The sequence below is a fragment of the Ambystoma mexicanum genome, chromosome 6q (assembly GCF_040938575.1).
Source record: "Ambystoma mexicanum isolate Mex_15411 chromosome 6q, UKY_AmexF1_1, whole genome shotgun sequence".
Classification (NCBI taxonomy): Eukaryota; Metazoa; Chordata; class Amphibia; order Caudata; family Ambystomatidae; genus Ambystoma; species Ambystoma mexicanum.
The window spans coordinates 1,632,118,679-1,632,132,853 of record NC_090937.1 but is presented as its reverse complement, the minus strand read 5'-3'; the positions used below and the strand labels follow the sequence as shown (position 1 = coordinate 1,632,132,853).

The 14,175-nt window shown below is 50.0% G+C and overlaps 5 non-coding genes across 5 annotated transcripts; all 5 read right to left on the bottom strand.

Annotated features, from left to right (window-relative positions):
* Positions 1–1,409: 1,409 nt before the first annotated feature.
* TRNAM-CAU (transfer RNA methionine (anticodon CAU)) lies at positions 1,410–1,481 on the bottom strand. Its single transcript has one exon. It is a non-coding gene; the product is annotated as a tRNA-Met (tRNA).
* A 2,011-nt stretch (positions 1,482–3,492) lies between these two features.
* Positions 3,493–3,564, bottom strand: TRNAG-UCC (transfer RNA glycine (anticodon UCC)). The gene has a single exon. It is a non-coding gene; the product is annotated as a tRNA-Gly (tRNA).
* A 2,852-nt stretch (positions 3,565–6,416) lies between these two features.
* Positions 6,417–6,488, bottom strand: TRNAM-CAU (transfer RNA methionine (anticodon CAU)). Its single transcript has one exon. It is a non-coding gene; the product is annotated as a tRNA-Met (tRNA).
* Positions 6,489–11,040: 4,552 nt separating this feature from the next.
* TRNAG-UCC (transfer RNA glycine (anticodon UCC)) lies at positions 11,041–11,112 on the bottom strand. The gene has a single exon. It is a non-coding gene; the product is annotated as a tRNA-Gly (tRNA).
* Positions 11,113–12,286: 1,174 nt separating this feature from the next.
* On the bottom strand, positions 12,287–12,358 carry TRNAG-UCC (transfer RNA glycine (anticodon UCC)). Its single transcript has one exon. It is a non-coding gene; the product is annotated as a tRNA-Gly (tRNA).
* Between the last annotated feature and the right edge of the window lie 1,817 nt (positions 12,359–14,175).

Here is a 14,175-nt window from a genome sequence, read left to right as displayed (position 1 = left end):
GGTTTGATTGAACAGTACATTTTGTTGGCTGGGCTGGGACCCTCTCCTATTTAGCGCAAGAGTGGAACGAGGCAGCAAGTTCAAGGAATGACATTGCATCCAGGCACTTACAGCTCTTTGTGCCCTAATGCCATGACACAAAAACATAATTTGAAAAAACTTAGCAGAGGATGGTTTCTATCCATCGACCTCTGGGTTATGGGCCCAGCACGCTTCCGCTGCGCCACTCTGCTGGTTGGAGAACAAGAGCTTTTCTGGGCTTTTACAGCCTACAAACCGACAACCCTAGACCCAGTTTCGAGTGAAGCGGGCAGTAGGCCTTACAAAGCCAAACAACCTGCAACCACGCACTCCCATCCCATGGCCTTTTGCAGACAGGCCTCATTTCTCTAGCTCACACCCTAACTGCCAACACCCCTTCCCCTTCTCTCTCTGTCTCTCTCTCTCTCTGTCTCTCTCTCTCATTCTCTCTCTCTCGCAAATAGATACTTTACTTCCCAGGTGCAACAAAACAAGCCTTCTCGAGCTGGCAGATATGGGAAGGAAGGAAGGAAGGGCCAGTTTGGAAACTCAACTCAATTACCATAAATCCCCTGCTAAGGGTTATGGGAGGGAGGAATGAAGGAACTTTGCTTCAGGGAAAGGGCTGCTGCTGCTTCAGCATGTGAGGAGCACAGCCACACCTTTCACCTTCCTCAGTATGTTGGTTTACAGGATGAGAGAGATCCTGAAACCTCACTCTAATAGGCTGAGGTGCTGTGCTCGGTGGCCTGCTGGGACCTTTGCCCGTCAGGGCAAGGCGAATAGGCCTTTGTCAGGCCTTTGTCGGGGAGGGGCCAGGAGCCCTGCTCGCTTCAATCCCCTCACCGATAGACAGTTGCAGAAACTAGGATGCAAGAACCTTTCCTGGATGGGGTTTTGATTTTCACGAAAAGTGTGTCAGCTTTGCTTTCAGCATGAGTCTGATTTCCAAAAAATGCATTTTGAACAATTTAAAGATTTGATCTGCGTTGGCCGGGAATCGAACCCGGGTCAACTGCTTGGAAGGCAGCTATGCTCACCACTATACCATCAACGCCTGCCTGTCTGGGCTATCTGATGGAGCGCCCCTTAGAAATAAGAATAAGTCATTGGCTGGGAATGAAAAAAGCTTGCGTTTGACGCAGAAGCAGTTCGCATCATGAGGTCTTGCCGGTCAGCCCAACATTTCCCCGGGACCCCTTAAAAAAGGAGCTTGGTTTTAAGTTTGGTTTGATTGAACAGTACATTTTGTTGGCTGGGCTGGGACCCTCTCCTATTTAGCGCAAGAGTGGAACGAGGCAGCAAGTTCAAGGAATGACATTGCATCCAGGCACTTACAGCTCTTTGTGCCCTAATGCCATGACACAAAAACATAATTTGAAAAAAGTTAGCAGAGGATGGTTTCGATCCATCGACCTCTGGGTTATGGGCCCAGCACGCTTCCGCTGCGCCACTCTGCTGGTTGGAGAGAAGAGCTTTTCTGGGCTTTTACAGCCTACAAACCGACAACCATAGACCCAGTTTCGAGTGAAGCGGGCAGTAGGCCTTACAAAGCCAAACAACCTGCAACCACGCACTCCCATCCCATGGCCTTTTGCAGACAGGCCTCATTTCTCTAGCTCACACCCTAACTGCCAACACCCCTTCCCCTTCTCTCTCTGTCTCTCTCTCTCTGTCTCTCTCTCTCATTCTCTCTCTCTCGCAAATAGATACTTTACTTCCCAGGTGCAACAAAACAAGCCTTCTCGAGCTGGCAGATATGGGAAGGAAGGAAGGAAGGGCCAGTTTGGAAACTCAACTCAATTACCATAAATCCCCTGCTAAGGGTTATCGGAGGGAGGAATGAAGGAACTTTGCTTCAGGTAAAGGGCTGCTGCTGCTTCAGCATGTGAGGAGCGCAGCCACACGTTTCACCTTCCTCAGTATGTTGGTTTACAGGATGAGAGAGATCCTGAAACCTCACTCTAATAGGCTGAGGAGCTGTGCTCGGTGGCCTGCTGGGACCTTTGCCCGTCAGGGCAAGGCGAATAGGCCTTCGTCAGTGCTTTGTCGGGGAGGGGCCAGGAGCCCTGCTCGCTTCAATCCCCTCACCGATAGACAGTTGCAGAAACTAGGATGCAAGAACCTTTCCTGGATGGGGTTTTGATTTTCGCGAAAAGTGTGTCAGCTTTGCTTTCAGCATGAGTCTGATTTCCCAAAAATGTATTTTGAACAATTTAAAGATTTGATCTGCGTTGGCCGGGAATCGAACCCCGGTCAACTGCTTGGAAGTCAGCTATGCTCACCACTATACCACCAACGCCTGCCTGTCTGGGCTATGTGATGGAGCGCCCCTTAGAAATAAGAATAAGTCATTGGCTGGGAATGAAAAAAGCTTGCGTTTGACGCAGAAGCAGTTCGCATCATGAGGTCTTGCCGGTCAGCCCAACATTTCCCCGGGACCCCTTAAAAAAGGAGCTTGGTTTTAAGTTTGGTTTGATTGAACAGTACATTTTGTTGGCTGGGCTGGGACCCTCTCCTATTTAGCGCAAGAGTGGAACGAGGTAGCAAGTTCAAGGAATGACATTGCATCCAGGCACTTACAGCTCTTTGTGCCCTAATGCCATGACACAAAAACATAATTTGAAAAAACTTAGCAGAGGATGGTTTCGATCCATGGCCCAGCACGCTTCCGCTGCGCCACTCTGCTGGTTGGAGAACAAGAGCTTTTCTGGGCTTTTACAGCCTACAAACCGACAACCCTAGACCCAGTTTCGAGTGAAGCGGGCAGTAGGCCTTACAAAGCCAAACAACCTGCAACCACGCACTCCCATCCCATGGCCTTTTGCAGACAGGCCTCATTTCTCTAGCTCACACCCTAACTGCCAACACCCCTTCCCCTTCTCTCACTGTCTCTCTCTCTCTGTCTCTCTCTCTCATTCTCTCTCTCTCGCAAATAGATACTTTACTTCCCAGGTGCAACAAAACAAGCCTTCTCGAGCTGGCAGATATGGGAAGGAAGGAAGGAAGGGCCCGTTTGGAAACTCAACTCAATTACCATAAATCCCCTGCTAAGGGTTATGGGAGGGAGGAATGAAGGAACTTTGCTTCAGGGAAAGGGCTGCTGCTGCTTCAGCATGTGAGGAGCGCAGCCACACGTTTCACCTTCCTCAGTATGTTGGTTTACAGGATGAGAGAGATCCTGAAACCTCACTCTAATAGGCTGAGGTGCTGTGCTCGGTGGCCTGCTGGGACCTTTGCCCGTCAGGGCAAGGCGAATAGGCCTTTGTCAGGCCTTCGTCAGGGCTTTGTCGGGGAGGGGCCAGGAGCCCTGCTCGCTTCAATCCCCTCACCGATAGACAGTTGCAGAAACTAGGATGCAAGAACCTTTCCTGGATGGGGTTTTGATTTTCACGAAAAGTGTGTCAGCTTTGCTTTCAGCATGAGTCTGATTTCCAAAAAATGCATTTTGAACAATTTAAAGATTTGATCTGCGTTGGCCGGGAATCGAACCCGGGTCAACTGCTTGGAAGGCAGCTATGCTCACCACTATACCACCAACGCCTGCCTGTCTGGGCTATCTGATGGAGCGCCCCTTAGAAATAAGAATAAGTCATTGGCTGGGAATGAAAAAAGCTTGCGTTTGACGCAGAAGCAGTTCGCATCATGAGGTCTTGCCGGTCAGCCCAACATTTCCCCGGGACCCCTTAAAAAAGGAGCTTGGTTTTAAGTTTGGTTTGATTGAACAGTACATTTTGTTGGCTGGGCTGGGACCCTCTCCTATTTAGCGCAAGAGTGGAACGAGGCAGCAAGTTCAAGGAATGACATTGCATCCAGGCACTTACAGCTCTTTGTGCCCTAATGCCATGACACAAAAACATAATTTGAAAAAACTTAGCAGAGGATGGTTTCGATCCATCGACCTCTGGGTTATGGGCCCAGCATGCTTCCGCTGCGCCACTCTGCTGGTTGGAGAACAAGAGCTTTTCTGGGCTTTTACAGCCTACAAACCGACAACCCTAGACCCAGTTTCGAGTGAAGCGGGCAGTATCCCTTACAAAGCCAAACAACCTGCAACCACGCACTCCCATCCCATGGCCTTTTGCAGACAGGCCTCATTTCTCTAGCTCAGACCCTAACTGCCAACACCCCTTCCCCTTCTCTCTCTGTCTCTCTCTCTCTGTCTCTCTCTCTCATTCTCTCTCTCTCGCAAATAGATGCTTTACTTCCCAGGTGCAACAAAACAAGCCTTCTCGAGCTGGCAGATATGGGAAAGAAGGAAGGAAGGGCCAGTTTGGAAACTCAACTCAATTACCATAAATCCCCTGCTAAGGGTTATGGGAGGGAGGAATGAAGGAACTTTGATTCAGGGAAAGGGCTGCTGCTGCTCCAGCATGTGAGGAGCGCAGCCACACGTTTCACCTTCCTCAGTATGTTGGTTTACAGGATGAGAGAGATCCTGAAACCTCACTCTAATAGGCTGAGGTGCTGTGCTCGGTGGCCTGCTGGGACCTTTGCCCGTCAGGGCAAGGCGAATAGGCCTTCGTCAGGGCTTTGTCGGGGAGGGGCCAGGAGCCCTGCTCGCTTCAATCCCCTCACCGATAGACAGTTGCGGAAACTAGGATGCAAGAACCTTTCCTGGATGGGGTTTTGATTTTCGCGAAAAGTGTGTCAGCTTTGCTTTCAGCATGAGTCTGATTTCCCAAAAATGCATTTTGAACAATTTAAAGATTTGATCTGCGAATCGAACCCGGGTCAACTGCTTGGAAGGCAGCTATGCTCACCACTATACCACCAACGCCTGCCTGTCTGGGCTATGTGATGGAGCGCCCCTTAGAAATAAGAATAAGTCTTTGGCTGGGAATGAAAAAAGCTTGCGTTTGACGCAGAAGCAGTTCGCATCATGAGGTCTTGCCGGTCAGCCCAACATTTCCCCGGGACCCCTTAAAAAAGGAGCTTGGTTTTAAGTTTGGTTTGATTGAACAGTACATTTTGTTGGCTGGGCTGGGACCCTCTCCTATTTAGTGCAAGAGTGGAACGAGGCAGCAAGTTCAAGGAATGACATTGCATCCAGGCACTTACAGCTCTTTGTGCCCTAATGCCATGACACAAAAACATAATTTGAAAAAACTTAGCAGAGGATGGTTTCGATCCATCGACCTCTGGGTTATGGGCCCATCCATCGACCTCTGGGTTATGGGCCCAGCACGCTTCCGCTGCGCCACTCTGCTGGTTGGAGAACAAGAGCTTTTCTGGGCTTTTACAGCCTACAAACCGACAACCCTAGACCCAGTTTCGAGTGAAGCGGGCAGTAGGCCTTACAAAGCCAAACAACCTGCAACCATGCACTCCCATCCCATGGCCTTTTGCAGACAGGCCTCATTTCTCTAGCTCACACCCTAACTGCCAACACCCCTTCCCCTTCTCTCTCTGTCTCTCTCTCTCTGTCTCTCTCTCTCATTCTCTCTCTCTCGCAAATAGATACTTTACTTCCCAGGTGCAACAAAACAAGCCTTCTCGAGCTGGCAGATATGGGAAGGAAGGAAGGAAGGGCCAGTTTGGAAACTCAACTCAATTACCATAAATCCCCTGCTAAGGGTTATGGGAGGGAGGAATGAAGGAACTTTGCTTCAGGGAAAGGGCAGCTGCTGCTTCAGCATGTGAGGAGCGCAGCCACACGTTTCACCTTCCTCAGTATGTTGGTTTACAGGATGAGAGAGATCCTGAAACCTCACTCTAATAGGCTGAGGTGCTGTGCTCGGTGGCCTGCTGGGACCTTTGCCCGTCAGGGCAAGGCGAATAGGCCTTTGTCAGGCCTTCGTCAGGGCTTTGTCGGGGAGGGGCCAGGAGCCCTGCTCGCTTCAATCCCCTCACCGATAGACAGTTGCAGAAACTAGGATGCAAGAACCTTTCCTGGATGGGGTTTTGATTTTCGCGAAAAGTGTGTCAGCTTTGCTTTCAGCATGAGTCTGATTTCCCAAAAATGCATTTTGAACAATTTAAAGATTTGATCTGCGTTGGCCGGGAATCGAACCCGGGTCAACTGCTTGGAAGGCAGCTATGCTCACCACTATACCACCAACACCTGCCTGTCTGGGCTATGTGATGGAGCGCCCCTTAGAAATAAGAATAAGTCATTGGCTGGGAATGAAAAAAGCTTGCGTTTGACGCAGAAGCAGTTCGCATCATGAGGTCTTGCCGGTCAGCCCAACATTTCCCCGGGACCCCTTAAAAAAGGAGCTTGGTTTTAAGTTTGGTTTGATTGAACAGTACATTTTGTTGGCTGGGCTGGGACCCTCTCCTATTTAGCGCAAGAGTGGAACGAGGCAGCAAGTTCAAGGAATGACATTGCATCCAGGCACTTACAGCTCTTTGTGCCCTAATGCCATGACACAAAAACATAATTTGAAAAAACTTAGCAGAGGATGGTTTCGATCCATCGACCTCTGGGTTATGGGCCCAGCACGCTTCCGCTGCGCCACTCTGCTGGTTGGAGAACAAGAGCTTTTCTGGGCTTTTACAGCCTACAAACCGACAACCCTAGACCCAGTTTCGAGTGAAGCGGGCAGTAGGCCTTACAAAGCCAAACAACCTGCAACCACGCACTCCCATCCCATGGCCTTTTGCAGACAGGCCTCATTTCTCTAGCTCACACCCTAACTGCCAACACCCCTTCCCCTTCTCTCTCTGTCTCTCTCTCTCTGTCTCTCTCTCTCATTCTCTCTCTCTCGCAAGTAGATACTTTACTTCCCAGGTGCAACAAAACAAGCCTTCTCGAGCTGGCAGATATTGGAAGGAAGGAAGGAAGGGCCAGTTTGGAAACTCAACTCAATTACCATAAATCCCCTGCTAAGGGTTATGGGGGGGAGGAAAGAAGGAACTTTGCTTCAGGGAAAGGGCTGCTGCTGCTTCAGCATGTGAGGAGCGCAGCCACACGTTTCACCTTCCTCAGTATGTTGGTTTACAGGATGAGAGAGATCCTGAAACCTCACTCTAATAGGCTGAGGTGCTGTGCTCGGTGGCCTGCTGGGACCTTTGTCCGTCAGGGCAAGGCGAATAGGCCTTTGTCAGGCCTTCGTCAGGGCTTTGTCGGGGAGGGGCCAGGAGCTCTGCTCGCTTCAATCCCCTCACCGATAGACAGTTGCAGAAACTAGGATGCAAGAACCTTTCCTGGATGGGGTTTTGATTTTCGCGAAAAGTGTGTCAGCTTTGCTTTCAGCATGAGTCTGATTTCCAAAAAATGCATTTTGAACAATTTAAAGATTTGATCTGCGTTGGCCGGGAATCGAACCCGGGTCAACTGCTTGGAAAGCAGCTATGCTCACCACTATACCACCAACGCCTGCCTGTCTGAGCTCTCTGATGGAGCGCCCCTTAGAAATAAGAATAAGTCATTGGCTGGGAATGAAAAAAGCTTGCGTTTGACGCAGAAGCAGTTCGCATCATGAGGTCTTGCCGGTCAGCCCAACATTTCCCCGGGACCCCTTAAAAAAGGAGCTTGGTTTTAAGTTTGGTTTGATTGAACAGTACATTTTGTTGGCTGGGCTGGGACCCTCTCCTATTTAGCGCAAGAGTGGAACGAGGCAGCAAGTTCAAGGAATGACATTGCATCCAGGCACTTACAGCTCTTTGTGCCCTAATGCCATGACACAAAAACATAATTTGAAAAAACTTAGCAGAGGATGGTTTCGATCCATCGACCTCTGGGTTATGGGCCCAGCACGCTTCCGCTGTGCCACTCTGCTGGTTGGAGAACGAGAGCTTTTCGGGGCTTTTACAGCCTACAAACCGACAACCCTAGACCCAGTTTCGAGTGAAGCGGGCAGTAGGCCTTACAAAGCCAAACAACCTACAACCACGCACTCCCATCCCATGGCCTTTTGCAGACAGGCCTCATTTCTCTAGCTCACACCCTAACTGCCAACACCCCTTCCCCTTCTCTCACTGTCTCTCTCTCTGTCTCTCTCTCTCATTCTCTCTCTCTCGCAAATAGATACTTTACTTCCCAGGTGCAACAAAACAAGCCTTCTCGAGCTGGCAGATATGGGAAGGAAGGAAGGAAGGGCCAGTTTGGAAACTCAACTCAATTACCATAAATCCCCTGCTAAGGGTTATGGGAGGGAGGAATGAAGGAACTTTGCTTCAGGGAAAGGGCTGCTGCTGCTTCAGCATGTGAGGAGCGCAGCCACACGTTTCACCTTCCTCAGTATGTTGGTTTACAGGATGAGAGAGATCCTGAAACCTCACTCTAATAGGCTGAGGTGCTGTGCTCGGTGGCCTGCTGGGACCTTTGCCCGTCAGGGCAAGGCGAATAGGCCTTTGTCAGGCCTTCGTCAGGGCTTTGTCGGGGAGGGGCCAGGAGCCCTGCTCGCTTCAATCCCCTCACCGATAGACAGTTGCAGAAACTAGGATGCAAGAACCTTTCCTGGATGGGGTTTTGATTTTCACGAAAAGTGTGTCAGCTTTGCTTTCAGCATGAGTCTGATTTCCAAAAAATGCATTTTGAACAATTTAAAGATTTGATCTGCGTTGGCCGGGAATCGAACCCGGGTCAACTGCTTGGAAGGCAGCTATGCTCACCACTATACCACCAAAGCCTGCCTGTCTGGGCTATCTGATGGAGCGCCCCTTAGAAATAAGAATAAGTCATTGGCTGGGAATGAAAAAAGCTTGCGTTTGACGCAGAAGCAGTTCGCATCATGAGGTCTTGCCGGTCAGCCCAACATTTCCCCGGGACCCCTTAAAAAAGGAGCTTGGTTTTAAGTTTGGTTTGATTGAACAGTACATTTTGTTGGCTGGGCTGGGACCCTCTCCTATTTAGCGCAAGAGTGGAACGAGGCAGCAAGTTCAAGGAATGACATTGAAATCCAGGCACTTACAGCTCTTTGTGCCCTAATGCCATGACACAAAAACATAATTTGAAAAAACTTAGCAGAGGATGGTTTCGATCCATCGACCTCTGGGTTATGGGCCCAGCATGCTTCTGCTGCGCCACTCTGCTGGTTGGAGAACAAGAGCTTTTCTGGGCTTTTACAGCCTACAAACCGACAACCCTAGACCCAGTTTCGAGTGAAGCGGGCAGTAGGCCTTACAAAGCCAAACAACCTGCAACCACGCACTCCCATCCCATGGCCTTTTGCAGACAGGCCTCATTTCTCTAGCTCACACCGTAACTGCCAACACCCCTTCCCCTTCTCTCTCTGTCTCTCTCTCTCTGTCTCTCTCTCTCATTCTCTCTCTCTCGCAAATAGATACTTTACTTCCCAGGTGCAACAAAACAAGCATTCTCGAGCTGGCAGATATGGGAAGGAAGGAAGGAAGGGCCAGTTTGGAAACTCAACTCAATTACCATAAATCCCCTGCTAAGGGTTATGGGAGGGAGGAATGAAGGAACTTTGCTTCAGGGAAAGGGCTGCTGCTGCTTCAGCATGTGAGGAGCGCAGCCACACGTTTCACCTTCCTCAGTATGTTGGTTTACAGGATGAGAGAGATCCTGAAACCTCACTCTAATAGGCTGAGGTGCTGTGCTCGGTGGCCTGCTGGGACCTTTGCCCGTCAGGGCAAGGCGAATAGGCCTTTGTCAGGCCTTCGTCAGGGCTTTGTCGGGGAGGGGCCAGGAGCCCTGCTCGCTTCAATCCCCTCACCGATAGACAGTTGCAGAAACTAGGATGCAAGAACCTTTCCTGGATGGGGTTTTGATTTTCACGAAAAGTGTGTCAGCTTTGCTTTCAGCATGAGTCTGATTTCCAAAAAATGCATTTTGAACAATTTAAAGATTTGATCTGCGTTGGCCGGGAAGCGAACCCGGGTCACTGCTTGGAAGGCAGCTATGCTCACCACTATACCACCAACGCCTGCCTGTCTGGGCTATCTGATGGAGCGCCCCTTAGAAATAAGAATAAGTCATTGGCTGGGAATGAAAAAAGCTTGCGTTTGACGCAGAAGCAGTTCGCATCATGAGGTCTTGCCGGTCAGCCCAACATTTCCCTGGGACCCCTTAAAAAAGGAGCTTGGTTTTAAGTTTGGTTTGATTGAACAGTACATTTTGTTGGCTGGGCTGGGACCCTCTCTTATTTAGCGCAAGAGTGGAACGAGGCAGCAAGTTCAAGGAATGACATTGCATCCAGGCACTTACAGCTCTTTGTGCCCTAATGCCATGACACAAAAACATAATTTGAAAAAACTTAGCAGAGGATGGTTTCGATCCATCGACCTCTGGGTTATGGGTCCAGCACGCTTCCGCTGCGCCACTCTGCTGGTTGGAGAACAAGAGCTTTTCTGGGCTTTTACAGCCTACAAACCGACAACCCTAGACCCAGTTTCGAGTGAAGCGGGCAGTAGGCCTTACAAAGCCAAACAACATGCAACCACGCACTCCCATCCCATGGCCTTTTGCAGACAGGCCTCATTTCTCTAGCTCACACCCTAACTGCCAACACCCCTTCCCCTTCTCTCTCTGTCTCTCTCTCTCTGTCTCTCTCTCTCATTCTCTCTCTCTCGCAAATAAATACTTTACTTCCCAGGTGCAACAAAACAAGCCTTCTCGAGCTGGCAGATATGGGAAAATAAGGAAGGAAGGGCCAGTTTGGAAACTCAACTCAATTACCATAAATCCCCTGCTAAGGGTTATGGGAGGGAGGAATGAAGGAACTTTGCTTCAGGGAAAGGGCTGCTGCTGCTTCAGCATGTGAGGAGCGCAGCCACACGTTTCACCTTCCTCAGTATGTTGGTTTACAGGATGAGAGAGATCCTGAAACCTCACTCTAATAGGCTGAGGTGCTGTGCTCGGTGGCCCGCTGGGACCTTTGCCCGTCAGGGCAAGGCGAATAGGCCTTTGTCAGGCCTTCGTCAGGGCTTTGTCGGGGAGGGGCCAGGAGCCCTGCTCGCTTCAATCCCCTCACCGATAGACAGTTGCAGAAACTAGGATGCAAGAACCTTTCCTGGATGGGGTTTTGATTTTCGCGAAAAGTGTGTCAGCTTTGCTTTCAGCATGAGTCTGATTTCCAAAAAATGCATTTTGAACAATTTAAAGATTTGATCTGCGTTGGCCGGGAATCGAACCCGGGTCAACTGCTTGGAAGGCAGCTATGCTCACCACTATACCACCAACGCCTGCCTGTCTGGACTATCTGATGGAGCGCCCCTTAGAAATAAGAATAAGTCATTGGCTGGGAATGAAAAAAGCTTGCGTTTGACGCAGAAGCAGTTCGCATCATGAGGTCTTGCCGGTCAGCCCAACATTTCCCCGGGACCCCTTAAAAAAGGAGCTTGGTTTTAAGTTTGGTTTGATTGAACAGTACATTTTGTTGGCTGGGCTGGGACCCTCTCCTATTTAGCGCAAGAGTGGAACGAGGCAGCAAGTTCAAGGAATGACATTGCATCCAGGCACTTACAGCTCTTTGTGCCCTAATGCCATGACACAAAAACATAATTTGAAAAAACTTAGCAGAGGATGGTTTCGATCCATCGACCTCTGGGTTATGGGCCCAGCACGCTTCCGCTGTGCCACTCTGCTGGCTGGAGAACGAGAGCTTTTCGGGGCTTTTACAGCCTACAAACCGACAACCCTAGACCCAGTTTCGAGTGAAGCGGGCAGTATCCCTTACAAAGCCAAACAACCTGCAACCACGCACTCCCATCCCATGGCCTTTTGCAGACAGGCCTCATTTCTCTAGCTCACACCCTAACTGCCAACACCCCTTCCCCTTCTCTCTCTGTCTCTCTCTCTCTGTCTCTCTCTCTCATTCTCTCTCTCTCGCAAATAGATACTTTACTTCCCAGGTGCAACAAAACAAGCCTTCTCGAGCTGGCAGATATGGGAAGGAAGGAAGGAAGGGCCAGTTTGGAAACTCAACTCAATTACCATAAATCCCCTGCTAAGGGTTATGGGAGGGAGGAATGAAGGAACTTTGCTTCAGGGAAAGGGCTGCTGCTGCTTCAGCATGTGAGGAGCGCAGCCACACGTTTCACCTTCCTCAGTATGTTGGTTTACAGGATGAGAGAGATCCTGAAACCTCACTCTAATAGGCTGAGGTGCTGTGCTCGGTGGCCTGCTGGGACCTTTGCCCGTCAGGGCAAGGCGAATAGGCCTTCGTCAGGGCTTTGTCGGGGAGGGGCCAGGAGCCCTGCTGGCTTCAATCCCCTCACCGATAGACAGTTGCGGAAACTAGGATGCAAGAACCTTTCCTGGATGGGGTTTTGATTTTCGCGAAAAGTGTGTCAGCTTTGCTTTCAGCATGAGTCTGATTTCCCAAAAATGCATTTTGAACAATTTAAAGATTTGATCTGCGTTGGCCGGGAATCGAACCCGGGTCAACTGCTTGGAAGGCAGCTATGCTCACCACTATACCACCAACGCCTGCCTGTCTGGGCTATGTGATGGAGCGCCCCTTAGAAATAAGAATAAGTCTTTGGCTGGGAATGAAAAAAGCTTGCGTTTGACGCAGAAGCAGTTCGCATCATGAGGTCTTGCCGGTCAGCCCAACATTTCCCCGGGACCCCTTAAAAAAGGAGCTTGGTTTTAAGTTTGGTTTGATTGAACAGTACATTTTGTTGGCTGGGCTGGGACCCTCTCCTATTTAGTGCAAGAGTGGAACGAGGCAGCAAGTTCAAGGAATGACATTGCATCCAGGCACTTACAGCTCTTTGTGCCCTAATGCCATGACACAAAAACATAATTTGAAAAAACTTAGCAGAGGATGGTTTCGATCCATCGACCTCTGGGTTATGGGCCCATCCATCGACCTCTGGGTTATGGGCCCAGCACGCTTCCGCTGCGCCACTCTGCTGGTTGGAGAACAAGAGCTTTTCTGGGCTTTTACAGCCTACAAACCGACAACCCTAGACCCAGTTTCGAGTGAAGCGGGCAGTAGGCCTTACAAAGCCAAACAACCTGCAACCATGCACTCCCATCCCATGGCCTTTTGCAGACAGGCCTCATTTCTCTAGCTCACACCCTAACTGCCAACACCCCTTCCCCTTCTCTCTCTGTCTCTCTCTCTCTGTCTCTCTCTCTCATTCTCTCTCTCTCGCAAATAGATACTTTACTTCCCAGGTGCAACAAAACAAGCCTTCTCGAGCTGGCAGATATGGGAAGGAAGGAAGGAAGGGCCAGTTTGGAAACTCAACTCAATTACCATAAATCCCCTGCTAAGGGTTATGGGAGGGAGGAATGAAGGAACTTTGCTTCAGGGAAAGGGCAGCTGCTGCTTCAGCATGTGAGGAGCGCAGCCACACGTTTCACCTTCCTCAGTATGTTGGTTTACAGGATGAGAGAGATCCTGAAACCTCACTCTAATAGGCTGAGGTGCTGTGCTCGGTGGCCTGCTGGGACCTTTGCCCGTCAGGGCAAGGCGAATAGGCCTTTGTCAGGCCTTCGTCAGGGCTTTGTCGGGGAGGGGCCAGGAGCCCTGCTCGCTTCAATCCCCTCACCGATAGACAGTTGCAGAAACTAGGATGCAAGAACCTTTCCTGGATGGGGTTTTGATTTTCGCGAAAAGTGTGTCAGCTTTGCTTTCAGCATGAGTCTGATTTCCCAAAAATGCATTTTGAACAATTTAAAGATTTGATCTGCGTTGGCCGGGAATCGAACCCGGGTCAACTGCTTGGAAGGCAGCTATGCTCACCACTATACCACCAACACCTGCTTGTCTGGGCTATGTGATGGAGCGCCCCTTAGAAATAAGAATAAGTCATTGGCTGGGAATGAAAAAAGCTTGTGTTTGACGCAGAAGCAGTTCGCATCATGAGGTCTTGCCGGTCAGCCCAACATTTCCCCGGGACCCCTTAAAAAAGGAGCTTGGTTTTAAGTTTGGTTTGATTGAACAGTACATTTTGTTGGCTGGGCTGGGACCCTCTCCTATTTAGCGCAAGAGTGGAACGAGGCAGCAAGTTCAAGGAATGACATTGCATCCAGGCACTTACAGCTCTTTGTGCCCTAATGCCATGACACAAAAACATAATTTGAAAAAACTTAGCAGAGGATGGTTTCGATCCATCGACCTCTGGGGTATGGGCCCAGCACGCTTCCGCTGCGCCACTCTGCTGGTTGGAGACCAAGAGCTTTTCTGGGCTTTTACAGCCTACAAACCGACAACCCTACACCCAGTTTCGAGTGAAGCGGGCAGTAGGCCTTACAAATCCAAACAACCTGCAACCACGCACTCCCATCCCATG